General features: G+C 36.1%; 1 long non-coding RNA gene across 2 annotated transcripts in view; it reads right to left on the bottom strand.

Annotated features, from left to right (window-relative positions):
• Positions 1 to 12,293, bottom strand: part of LOC122792262 — a 637,836-nt gene that overhangs the window by 498,784 nt on the left and 126,759 nt on the right. The window lies entirely within an intron of this gene.

The raw sequence follows: 12,293 nt of genomic DNA, 5'->3' as shown, positions 1-12,293 counted from the left end.
CACACTTACTCTCACACACACACACACTTACTCTCACACACACACACACACTTACTCTCACACACACACACACACACACTTACTCTCACACACACACACACACTTACTCTCACACACACACACACTTACTCTCACACACACACACACTTACTCTCACACACACACACACAAACATTGTAGCATAGCACGGTGGCAATCACCTATTAAAGACTAAATCAGAGCATTTGACAGGGATACAAGTATGACCTCTATAATTCTGAGTATACCTGCTTGGAATATTTTTTTTTTATGATTTAGGTATAACCTAATGTAATAAACTGCAAAGAAAGCTGATGAACTGTCCTGTTTATAACTGCTTCTGGCATTAGCAGAACGTGACTGCCAAATATAAAAAAAATCCACCTGTTGCTTGTTACATCAGCCATACAATGATGAATATTGTGCTCAACTCATCCTAAGCTGTAACCTTAAAACTGTATGTGGAACAGGACAAATAGCCCAGTGTGCCACTGGCAAAAGTCTCTAGGCTACCTTTCAAAGAATTTAGCTAGTACATATTCACATTTTACTGGTCAATTTCCACCTGCAAGTAAACCATTTGGGAAAGTCCTCCTGCATTGGTCTAATTCAAGTAGGCAGTGCCACACGACAATTTTAATATATCAGTCATTTTTCTCTCTCTCACACACACACACACACACACACACACACACACACACACACACACACACACTTATGCCTTTAGGTTGCCTCCCTCAGTCACATGCTCAGGATACTGTACTTTTGCAGAATTGCTTACTTTTTCTAATGTATATTTTCTGGAAAATAATTTAAAGATTTGATAAGGAAAGCGAAAATGTGATCTTCAGGAGTTCTGTTTCTAGCTGACATTGACTAGTTATGATGTGGTGCATCACCCTCTCGTTGTATGGATCCCAGCACAGCACACTATGATTTGCATATAGTACTATTCTAGTCACAAATGGTCTTAGAGGTTACAGAATATTAGAGGTTACTGAATGTTAGGTAGAACACTACAGTGCTTAGTGGATAATCTGCACATTTGCATTGCAGTTTGTCTCTCCTTAATTGATCACCCTCTCACTCAAATATCAAAAGTGCTACATTATTTCCTCAAACTGGTCTCATTTCCTTTCCTTCTTCCCTTTCTGTCTTCAACAAGTATCACTCCAGTAACCCCATTACCAACATTCCTTCTGAAACCAGATCTTCAGCACTCCTTCCCAATACCCTTCTAATGGCACGTTTCCCTCAGTCATTGTCATGTCTTGTTGACCATGCTGTTACTGAACCTGATTACTATTAGTTTGTAACTGACTCACTAATTTGAGCTTTGGTTTCAACTTAGCTTTTCAAACCCACTTGGATTAGCTCACTGCTGAAAACAACTCATATTGTTTCTTTCATCTTTTCCTTGGCAAACAGTGCTGGCTGTCCATGGTCTCCTAATTGAAGAAACACTCTCCTTTCTTCTATTTTGTCTGTTCTCATACTGTTACAAATTCTACAGTGAGAAACTGCTAGAGTTGCCACCTTTTCTATTGCCCAAAGTGGGACATTTTTTGTAGAAATGTAAGGTTTTGCAGGACAAAACATATCCAAGGTCAGTGCAAAGAATCAAACCTCACTTTTTTGCCAAAATAAAAGCTTATTCCTATAGCATTTGAGTTACTTATTTTATTTCTTATAACATTTAGGTGTTTTGAATGGAAAATAATTGTTGTAAGCAACTATTAAAGAAAACTTAAGAAATATTTGTTGTCCTAAAATCTCAGGACATCTGCCATTTTTTAGTTGTTTTTTTTTTGCAGGACACAACTGCCCAAAGAGGGACTGTCCCTCGCAAAGAGGGACAGGTGGTAACACTAGACACTCTCTCTGGCAAAAGCACACCATCTTTCGGACATTTTTATTTGATAATTTACTACCTTTATCCCTCATTCTGCACTACTGCTTCCACCTTCCTGCTTCCTTTTACCACTCCCACTGCTAAACATTATTCCCTTTAAAAGGCTCTTGTTAAAGGTGTAGCACATGGGGCTAGCTATAACTCTGAATAAGTGTGAAGCACATGGTGAGTTAATGGTGTGCTCATCCACTTTATTGTGTGGTTTCAAGATATCTTAAAAAAGTTTGTTTCCCTTTACTACAATGCTCACGTTCCCTTTATGGGTATAAGCTGTGGAGCACCATTTTCTTGGCCCAAAGTTCAACTTCAGGCACTCCATAATCACAGAAAGAAAATCCATGATAGAATGTCCCTGTCTATTCCTGTGAAAATAAACTTGAACACACGTTCATTTAGTTACAACTACCAATATAACATATTCTGCCCACACAACAAAGGCAATGCATTACCCCACTTAAAACTGCTTTGGACATCAGCAGGAATATTTGGCTGCCAAATATTAATGGTTCACCCCTTAACGTAGCACAACTCATTAGTATAATTTCATGACTTGTGTACTCTGTGTATCCTAAGCTGCAACACTAAATTTGTACATGAAACAGGAGACATATCTGTTTGAGTTGCTGTTAACATAAGAACCTGATGGCATTCTAACAGTTTGGTATGCAGAGTCTTAAACAGGAATTCATTTATTTAATTTTTTTGTAGAGGGACACCTTCATTCTCCCCTTGAGGTAAATCCTATCCAGTCAGCTTCAATTTACTTGGCTTCATTTCACTTCCCTGTTCTTCCCCCTATTCCGATCCATCCCTTTAATCTACATTTTAACAAAACTATTTATTTTATTTATCTATTGAAACTTGTTTACTAGGATAGTCCAAAGGCCAATGCACCTTTTTAAAAGAAGCCCAGAGAAAAAAGCTTAAGCATAGAAAATTATTTAAAACAATAAGGAATTATGAAACAGTAAAAATACTAATACAGTATCTGGCAGTTGGTACAGAGGTGAAGATTGCATGTTGTAGTTTGCCTACTGTGTGCCCTGGAGCAAGTAATTTAGCTGCGCATTGCTCCCAGGTCACCACTAAAAATGGACTGTGTTAGCAGTGGGCCTACCTGGCTAACAGTTTGCAATAACATTTAGTAAATTTGTTATGTTTTCAGTAAAGGCTAGAGGTTTCATGCAAAATATGTCAAATTATATGGATAAGTTGTGATCAAATAAAAATACGCATGTTCCACAGAGAAAAGCAGTGGCATTGACATTTAGACCTGGTGGAGAATATTAGCCAGAAGTAGCTGGGGAGGTGCAAACATTAGATAAGTAATCAGAATGGAGAGGTGACAGAGGTATGACTGTAGTTAAGAGGGAAAGTGAAAGAGAGAATAAAGAAGCAAAAAAGGTTTGTTTGTGTTGCACCACATGTTTTTATTGAGGATAGAGCAGGGGCAGGACTAGTTTTCAATCAGCTGTTGCTTTAGTTGCTGTTTAAAGTGATTAAGTTTACTTAATTGTCTTATTGGGAGTGGAATAGCATTCCACATTCTTGAAACAAGGTATGAGATGGGACAAGCACCTGCTAGATTATTAGATTTGGTGACTTTCGATATGTATTTATCACCAGACCTAAGGGATTTGTTTGTAGTATAGTGTAAGAGAATATAAGACAGGCTAGGGCATTTTTCTGGATTGCTGATGACAGTATAATTACTATTTGGGAGTAGACTAAACAGTGAGGGAGCTTTTTGCAGTTGAGATTTGTTAAAGCGAAGTAGTGAAGTGACTTTGTGGGGTTTGTTTGGTGCAAATGTAGGTATTCTACTTCTCGAGTAGGTGATATTGACTAGACTGTAGGTTGATGAATATGGGAGCTCCACAGGACAAGTTTGGGAGAAAGTATGCAGTAGCTGTGTGCTTTCTTGCCTTATTAGTATGTGGCTTTATTCTGTGGAGAGTGCTGAGCATTTGATTTGCTCAACAGCTTTTTTTATATGGAGATCAAATTGTATGTTTTTATCGGTAGTGACTCCTATAAGTTTGGTGTGGGTTACTATTTCAATTGTAGCGTTAATGGAAGAAATGAAAAAAAGGAATTTCTTGCCATTGTATGGTTCAAGTGTAAATAAGAGTAGTTTGTTTTGGGGGGGGTTTAGAAGGAGTTGTGAGTTTCTGAACCATGTCTCTACAGACAGGAAAGATTCTTTGGGGTAGCTGCTGTAGTTTAAGGGTCTTAGCTGTGCAGATTAACACAGAGTCATCAGCATACAGTATAATGGTGGCATGTTTGTTGGCTTTTTGTAGGTCATTTATAAAATTATAAAATAGGTGTGGGCCCAAGATGGACCACTGGGGATGCTAATAGATACAGGAAGAAAGGAGGAGAAGTTGGTGTGCAATCTGACAGCCTGTTGCCTACTTGATAGATAGATACCTTGACATGAGACAGAGTTTGTGTCTACTTCAAATGACGAGAGTCCATTGAGAAGCTTGGGGTGGGACACAGTATCAAAGGCTTGGGGTGGGACACAGTATCAAAGGCTTTGGATAGGTCAAGTAATACTGCAGATATAGGATTACTAACATTTCTATGTAGATTAATGGAAGTAGAGAAATTGAGGAGAGCAAAGAAGATTCTATGATGTGGATGAAAGCCATGCTGGGTAGGGCAAAGTAGTTTAAGTATGGAGCTGAGTAACTGATTAATACATTTCTCAAGGATGGTAGACTTTAAGGAAAGGATAACAATAGGCTGATAGTCTCTGTCAGCTGCATTGCCTCTTTTATGAAGGGTCAGGATGTAAGATGTCTTCCAGTATATGAAAACATAGCTTTCTGAGATTGATTGGATGATTAGGATAGATATCGTATAGGCTAAGCCATCTTCTACAATTTTAATATATTTTGCTGGACTATTGTTTGGAACAAGTATTGTTGGTTGTAATTGTTTAAACAGTTTTCTGATGGAAGAGTTTGACATGGGTTGCAGAGGAATTTTGTAGGGAGAATAGCAAGGGTCACTGGTAATAGGTGAGGTTGAAATTGTGTCTTTTAAGAGACAGGCTACGGTTTGAATAAAGAAAAAGATGAATTGGTTAGCTATTTTGTCAGTTTGGTTCTTTGTTTAGAAAGTTGGTTGTGTAGTATGGCCTAGGGTGGATAAGTGTTTATTGATGACCAAAACATTTTTTTAGTAGATGTTTGTAAGTTAGTGTAGTATGTTCTTTTGTCAGAGTTAATTTTATTTTTTGCCTGATTTCTAAGTTCTCTATATTTCTGAAGAGTGAGTTCAGTTTTGGTCAGTTTCTAGTAGAACCATGCTTTGTCACACTCTTTCATTAGCAACTTAATTAGACTGCTTAGCCAGGGAGTTAAGTCTACTTTAACCCAATTATTTCTGAATGAGGCATGTTTATTAAGAATGATGTGAAATGTGGGATTAAACAGAGTTACTGCTTCATCTAGTTGAAGACTTTTTATATATTTTCTGCTCACAGGTTTCAGAGTGGCAGTGAATATGACTTCATAAAAGCTGGTTATATTGTGCAAGATGTAGCATTGAATTTTTATTTTTTTTTGGTGGGGGACGGTATTATTTCTTAAAATAAAAGTAGATGGTCTTAGGTTGTCAGGGAGGGAACCTGCAGAAGTAATTTTGGTTGCATGTTCATAACAATTCATTCTAGAGTACTTCGCCTATTACTATTTTTAAAGTATCTGGTTGAGAAATATAGGAGTTTATTGAAATCCCTGAGATTAGCTGCTCTGGTGGCATACAGGGATAATGCCATGACTACAACACAGGTGACACAGGTTCAATTAGCATTTTGGGCAACTGATGAAGCAGCAGAGAGAGATGGGGTGCCCATTCCGGGGGTGGGTGGTATGTGGACATATCTTGATTATGATCCATAATGGAGGCTGGGGACATAGCCAGAAGAGGTGCGGTCAAAGTAGGTAGCAGTGGGGCCTGGCTAATCTACTGTGGAGGTGGGGCAATTCACCACATGCCCACGTTGATGGCTTCCTTGAACCATACCACAAGTCACACAAAGGGGGAAGGGAGAGTAACAGGGTAGTTCCAAGTAAGGCAAACCTGGACAAGAAGCTCAGACATGCTGAGCCTCAATGCCTTCCGTCAGTGATCAGCACAGCAATTACCTGAGTAAGTCTGGGGGGCACAAGGGCTGAGCCAGTAACAATGACGTGCAGAAGGGAGGAGAAAAAAAGAAAAAGAAACCACAGACTGATGCTATTATTGGAGGAATCATTATTTATTCTTTTTTAGTCTATGTTAGTCTCCTTCAATTAGACTTTTCTGAGAAATGTTGCTGGTAGCCTATGAAAAGAGTTCTTCAGCAGAGTCACCGTTGTTATATACTGCTATTAATGTTAGGTTTTAATGTTTATTTTAAGTAAGGGCATTAGAATTTCTGCATTACCAATAGATGGTGGTAAGTGGGTGAACAGATAGTTTAAGAGTTTGAGGGTAGAGTGAAATACAAAGTGAGCTGAGGAGGTGAAAAGTTTCTATATGCAATGCTTAGATGAGTCCCTAGTTATCTTTTGGTGACTGATCTGTGATACTGAATTCTGTTGTTCTTGCTATATAATTTCTTCATTTTGTTTGACTTTTACTGTGAACACATATTATACTATTAGTATTCACTGGATCTTTTCTCAGTGACCATCCTCTGAAAAGAAGCTCTTGCCCAGTCAGACTTTCCCAGCGAATAATACAAATAAAATAAACAAATAAAAAGAGAAAGATAAAGCATTAGCAAAGAGGGTTCAGAGGAGTCTTGGGCATACTTATGTGATACAGCCATGAACTGAGGAGAGATCATGGACTCACAGATAGAGTCTGAATAGAGGGACTGGGGTACCAGTGAATTACAGGTAAAAACCCTTGTTTAATGGTTGTGATGTAGACAATGTTTGTTCTTGAGTGTGAGACATTGAAACTCAGTTTATAATATTGTCAACACCAGAAAAAGACACAGTTAAGAGGACACTGGTATTTTATTTATTGGTAAAGTCAGCCTGAAATTTAAATCTGAGCAATAAAATCATCTGTGTCTGCTGTATGTATGTTTGATTTAAACTGTGGATTAAACAAGAAATATTAGCTTGAATCCTGTTTTCTTCATTTTAATAAGAATGCAAAGTGATCTTTGGCAAGGATCTTACATAAGAAATTATGATAGCAGTCTATTTTAGTAATGCAAATGCCGATATTGTTCCTGTACAACTAGTTTTCCATTTTTTTTGCTTTGTTTTTCCTTAAGACTACATTTTCTTGATATATATTTATATATCTATAGCTGCAGCTATATATATATATATATATATATATATATATATATATATATATATATATATATATATATATATATATATATATATATATATATATATATATATATATATATATATATATATATATATATATAGCTATAGATATAGATCTGTGTATGTCTGAGTATGTATGTCTGAGTATGTGTAATATTGTCGAAATGGGAAATATATGAGAATGCAGAGGTTGACAGTATAATATTGGTAGATTAAATGATTGGCAACAGTCTGCATACTTCTCAACATCCAGGGATTACAAAGCATAGCTCAGCATGGACAGAAACAGGAGCACTTTCGTATTTTTCACAATAAAAGGTCTTAATATGCTAGACCCTATGTGGTTAATGGTAATGAATCATTGAACAGGCTTGGTTTATGTTTTTATCAAAAATGTACCAATTAAAGGGATCTGACTATATGAGAAACATTGTAAATATTGGAGGTGCAAGGCTCAATATGAGAGCCAAAATCATAATGATATGTCTTAATCATAGCATTTAAGAGGATTGCATGCCTGAATAATTTACGGCACATGAATAAAAAGCATGCAGGCCAAAGGAATGCAGAATGTAGAAACGTGAGATGTGAAAGTGTAATGGTTTGTGTAATGGTATGTGCAGAAACATAAGATGTGAAAGTGTAATGGTTTGTGTAATGGTTTGATGTGCAGCAAGTACCGTAACTAAATGTAAGGAATGCTTCATAGACATGATACTGACTGCTTAATGCTGTGTGTGTGCGTATATATATGCATGCACGTAGAGAAGTCTCCAGGGAAACGTTTTATTTACTGCATATACAGTTGGAATTTGGAGCATAACACTTTTAAGAACGTATTTTGATATGCACAGCAAGTGCTCTAAGGAAGCCAGGGGCTGCATAACACAACTTCCCCTGACATACACAAGGTATATCGTAGTCACTGGCGATGTAATGTTTCCTAGGTGGTGTGACAGACATGCTGGCAGAAACTATTTGCCACCAGGCAAAAATGGTTGACTGGCAGCTCAGTGTTTCTCCCCATATCAGTTGGAATACCACAGGGATCCATATTTGGTCCTATCCTTTCTTGTTAACATCTATGTGGTACAAAGTGTCACATCTCTAGCAGCTTACACACATCTTGTATTCCAGTGTATTTTCTGAAAAATAAACTTAAGTTTAAAAAAGTACATATTTTGTAAATAATAAAAGCTATTAAATTAAATAATAAAAACGATTAAAACTGTTCAAATGGCAATATTAATAGTAAGAAATATTCTTTGCAGTGATAATACTCTGTTGTAGTCTTTCCATAATGTACATAAACCTCAAATCACATTTTTTGTTAAACTTTTGCAAATCAATTGTCATATCTTAGAAACTGTGCTACCTAGACATATATTGTTAAAACATTATTGTTAACCAAACATAAGCTTTCCCCATCACAACAAGCTGCCAAAAAACAATTACTAGAAAATGGAAATCAAAATCTAAACCATTTATACTGGAAGTAATGAATACAGTAACAGAGATAAAAGAATTGGAACTAAGATCTTTAGAAATGGGTAGGAGCAAACTACATAGGAAAAAAATAGGAATTGTGGGAACAATACATACAAGGGGGGAATTAGGTTTAAAAGTTGGTAAGACTAAAATGAGCTATATGCTGCCTGAGTGAGAAAGATTGGGTAGATTATTAGTGATGTATAATGTTTGCAACTGCGAGTGCGTCAACATGGTTTGTGATGTAAAATGCTTGCAACTAGGATTGTGTCGGTGTAGTTTGTTTACATTCATATAAATGTATGATTGCCTGTGTAGTAAGTGATGGTTTAATACATGTGTCATGTTTAAAAAAAAAGGCAGGAATTGAATAATTTATGTACTATTGCTTAGGTTATATGACATATAGCAATATATGTGAAGTATAATGTTTGTTATGTTAATATAGTTTGATTACTTTTATATGAATGTAAATTTGCCTATGTCAAAAGTGATAATTCAATAAAGGTGTTTGAAAAAAAATCCTCTGAGTACATGTTTATTGAGATATTTACAGAAATATGAAAACATATGCATAATTGTTTAATTAGCAATATAAATAACACTGAATATAACTAAAAATGTGCAACTTACATATACGAATATCAAAGTCAACTCAAACGAACGTAAAAGTATAAAAAAGGTGACAGAGGATGTTTCACATGAGAGCAATGTGTCCGAGTACTATCAAATGTTTAAGAGCATTGAACATCAATTAAACAACATAAAAATAGAAAGCTTAAAAAGACTGAAAGGGATAGAGTACAATACAATGACAATACTGCGTATCCAGAACCAGCTAAATCCCAGAATTGGGGTAATGGTCACAATTTTAATGTGCCTAATGGGGATACCAGTGAGTAAAGTTTGTTAGAAGAAGAAGAAGAATATCCTCCCTTGAGGAGGTGCGAATGGCTGAGGGAGAAATGCAACAGAGACACTTCTATGCAAGGAGCCCACCCTGGGAACAGAGGCCGAGGGGGCCATGCACCCTACCAGGGGGGGAGGCTATCAGGGCCAGAGATAATACTGGATAATGGTTCCTGTAATCTGTGCACTATTCTGAAAAACTTGAAAGGTGATTTCAACGTGTTCAATTTTTCTAACTTCCAAATGGATGTAATGGACTGTGATTTATTAGCAAAGGATTTGACCTTTGTACCTGATAAAAGATTGTGATATAGCAAACACCTTGGTGGACTTGAAACATTTTGTGAGGAAATTGAACCTAAATGTTTTTATTTCATAATGTTGAATATGTTAGAAACCCATTGCATATTTCTAGCACCTTTAATCCCCCTGTTCATCCCTCCTTAAAAACTTTTGAAAAATTATGTGAAATTGACATCAGAAATGTATGTAGGAAATGTCTGGATACTAACTTGAATAGTGATGAATATGAAAAGCTATCTAGATTTAAAGTAAATGGTGATGTCAGATTTATAAAACCTGATAAAGGGGATGGGGTTGTTGCTATGAACATCAGTGATTATAATACGAGAATGAGAAAAGTGTTAGATAGTGGCTCCTTTAAGAAAATATCACTTAATGAGCTGAATGGGGTTTATAGAAAAATAAAGAACGAGTTAAATGATTTGTTCATTGATGGAAGTATCTCTATAGATGGACTGAATTATTTGTCTGTATTGCTTCCTAAGATACCATCCATTTTTGGTCTCCCCAAAAATGCATAAAGATCTGCAAATTCATCCCATGCAACCCATAGTGGATGCCAGGGGTTCAATTACCCCCCCCCCTTGGCAACATTTTTGGATATCAGGCTTAAATCACTTGTATCCAGTGAGGTCAACTTGTGTAGGGACTCATGGGACTTTTTGGATAGAATTAACAAACTGGAGTTTTCATGAGGTTGATATTTTTATCACAATAGATGTGAAAGATTTGTATACCGTGATACCCCGCAATATAGGCCTTGAATGGGTTTGTGACCTTTTACTGGATAAAAAATGTACCCCAGGCAACTATTAATGTTTATGAGCATTTATTTGACTTGATACTTAAGGATAATTTTATATTTTTCGATAATGATTTCTAACTTCAAACTGAGGGAGTAGCCATGGGTTCGCCATATGGAGGGTTATACGCAAACATCGTCATGTTACAGTGGGAGAAAAAATACTTATTTAATTCATCATTTTATACCCACTGTAAAATGTATATTCATTTTTTGGATGACATTTTCATTTTTTGGGATGGTCCTAAGGAAAGTATCACTGACATTTTGGGTTAAATTAATAACTTAGCTTCCTTTTTGAAATTCACTCAATGTTGACCAAAGGGAAATTTCATATTTCGATGTTAAACTAGTAAAGAATGCTTTCTTACAGATGTTTACATCTGAAATTTTTAGGAAGGAAACATATTCTAATAGCTTTTTACATTTTGCTGGTTCACATCCTTATAAGCAAAAGAAAGTTGTGGTAAAGAGCCAGTTTGTGAGAGCCACTCGTATGGTGACCATGTTTGATAGCTTCTTGGCCGAATGTGAACTACTTAAGGATTCCAATTTGGTCTAATAAATGATGTAATGTTGAAAGTTATTAACAAAAGGGAAAGCGGTTATTTTAAACCCATTTTATCGAAAAATCATATGGAATGTGATAATGGAGAGGACACCCTTATTATTAATGTGAATGTAAATTCCAATAAAACCCCCCTTTTGGAGAAAGAAGTGAGGAATGATACCGTTCATAGTGCATTTATCACACCATATAGTAAATCTAGTAAGCAGATTGCTAATATTTTATATAAGAACTGGGTGATTGTGTCCACCTGCAGTGATTGTAAGGCAATATGGTGGGCAGAAATCCACCACTGTGTATCGTAAGGGTCGGTGCCATAAAAATATTTTGGAAAACCGCCTTAAAGGATCCCAACTTGAGTATATGAGAAAGTGTGGTGTTTAACTTTTGTCCTTGCATCTTGGAGGGAGCATCCTTTAATTTGAATGGGATGACAGTGAAATTTAATAAAAAGTGCTCTTGTCATACCGACAAGGTGGTCTGTTGTGCATTTTACATGGTTTGTCCCGGTTTTTATATAGGTAAGACTGAGAGAAAACTAAAATGTCATATCTATGAACATTTAAGGGACATTAGATTGAAAAAGGACACCAATGCTTTAGCTAAGCACTGTAATGAATTTGTTGGTCATCTTTCAATTTCACTGTCATTGAAGCTTTAAATGTTGATTTGAGGGAGGGGGGACCTTGGCCCTTACAATTAGAAAGATTAGAAGCATTATGGCAGTTGAGAATCAATGCTACTCAATGGCCAGGCATCAATGACTTCTTTTCCATAACTTGTTTTTTTTTTAATTAAAAGCAATAAAGAGGTAATGTTATTTTTTAAAAAAAAAACTTTTTAAAGCATTAGGTGTCATATGTTAAAGTTGAATGTTTGAGATTTTTTTAAGGACATTATATTTTATATGTCATATTTTATATAAAAAAAATGTTATGCTCT

Source organism: Protopterus annectens, chromosome 1.part0 (genome assembly GCF_019279795.1).
Source record: "Protopterus annectens isolate FY-2018-M chromosome 1.part0, PAN1.0, whole genome shotgun sequence".
In the NCBI taxonomy this organism is placed as follows: Eukaryota; Metazoa; Chordata; order Ceratodontiformes; family Protopteridae; genus Protopterus; species Protopterus annectens.
Note: the sequence above shows the minus strand (reverse complement) of the source record. Positions and strands in the feature narration are given on the sequence as shown.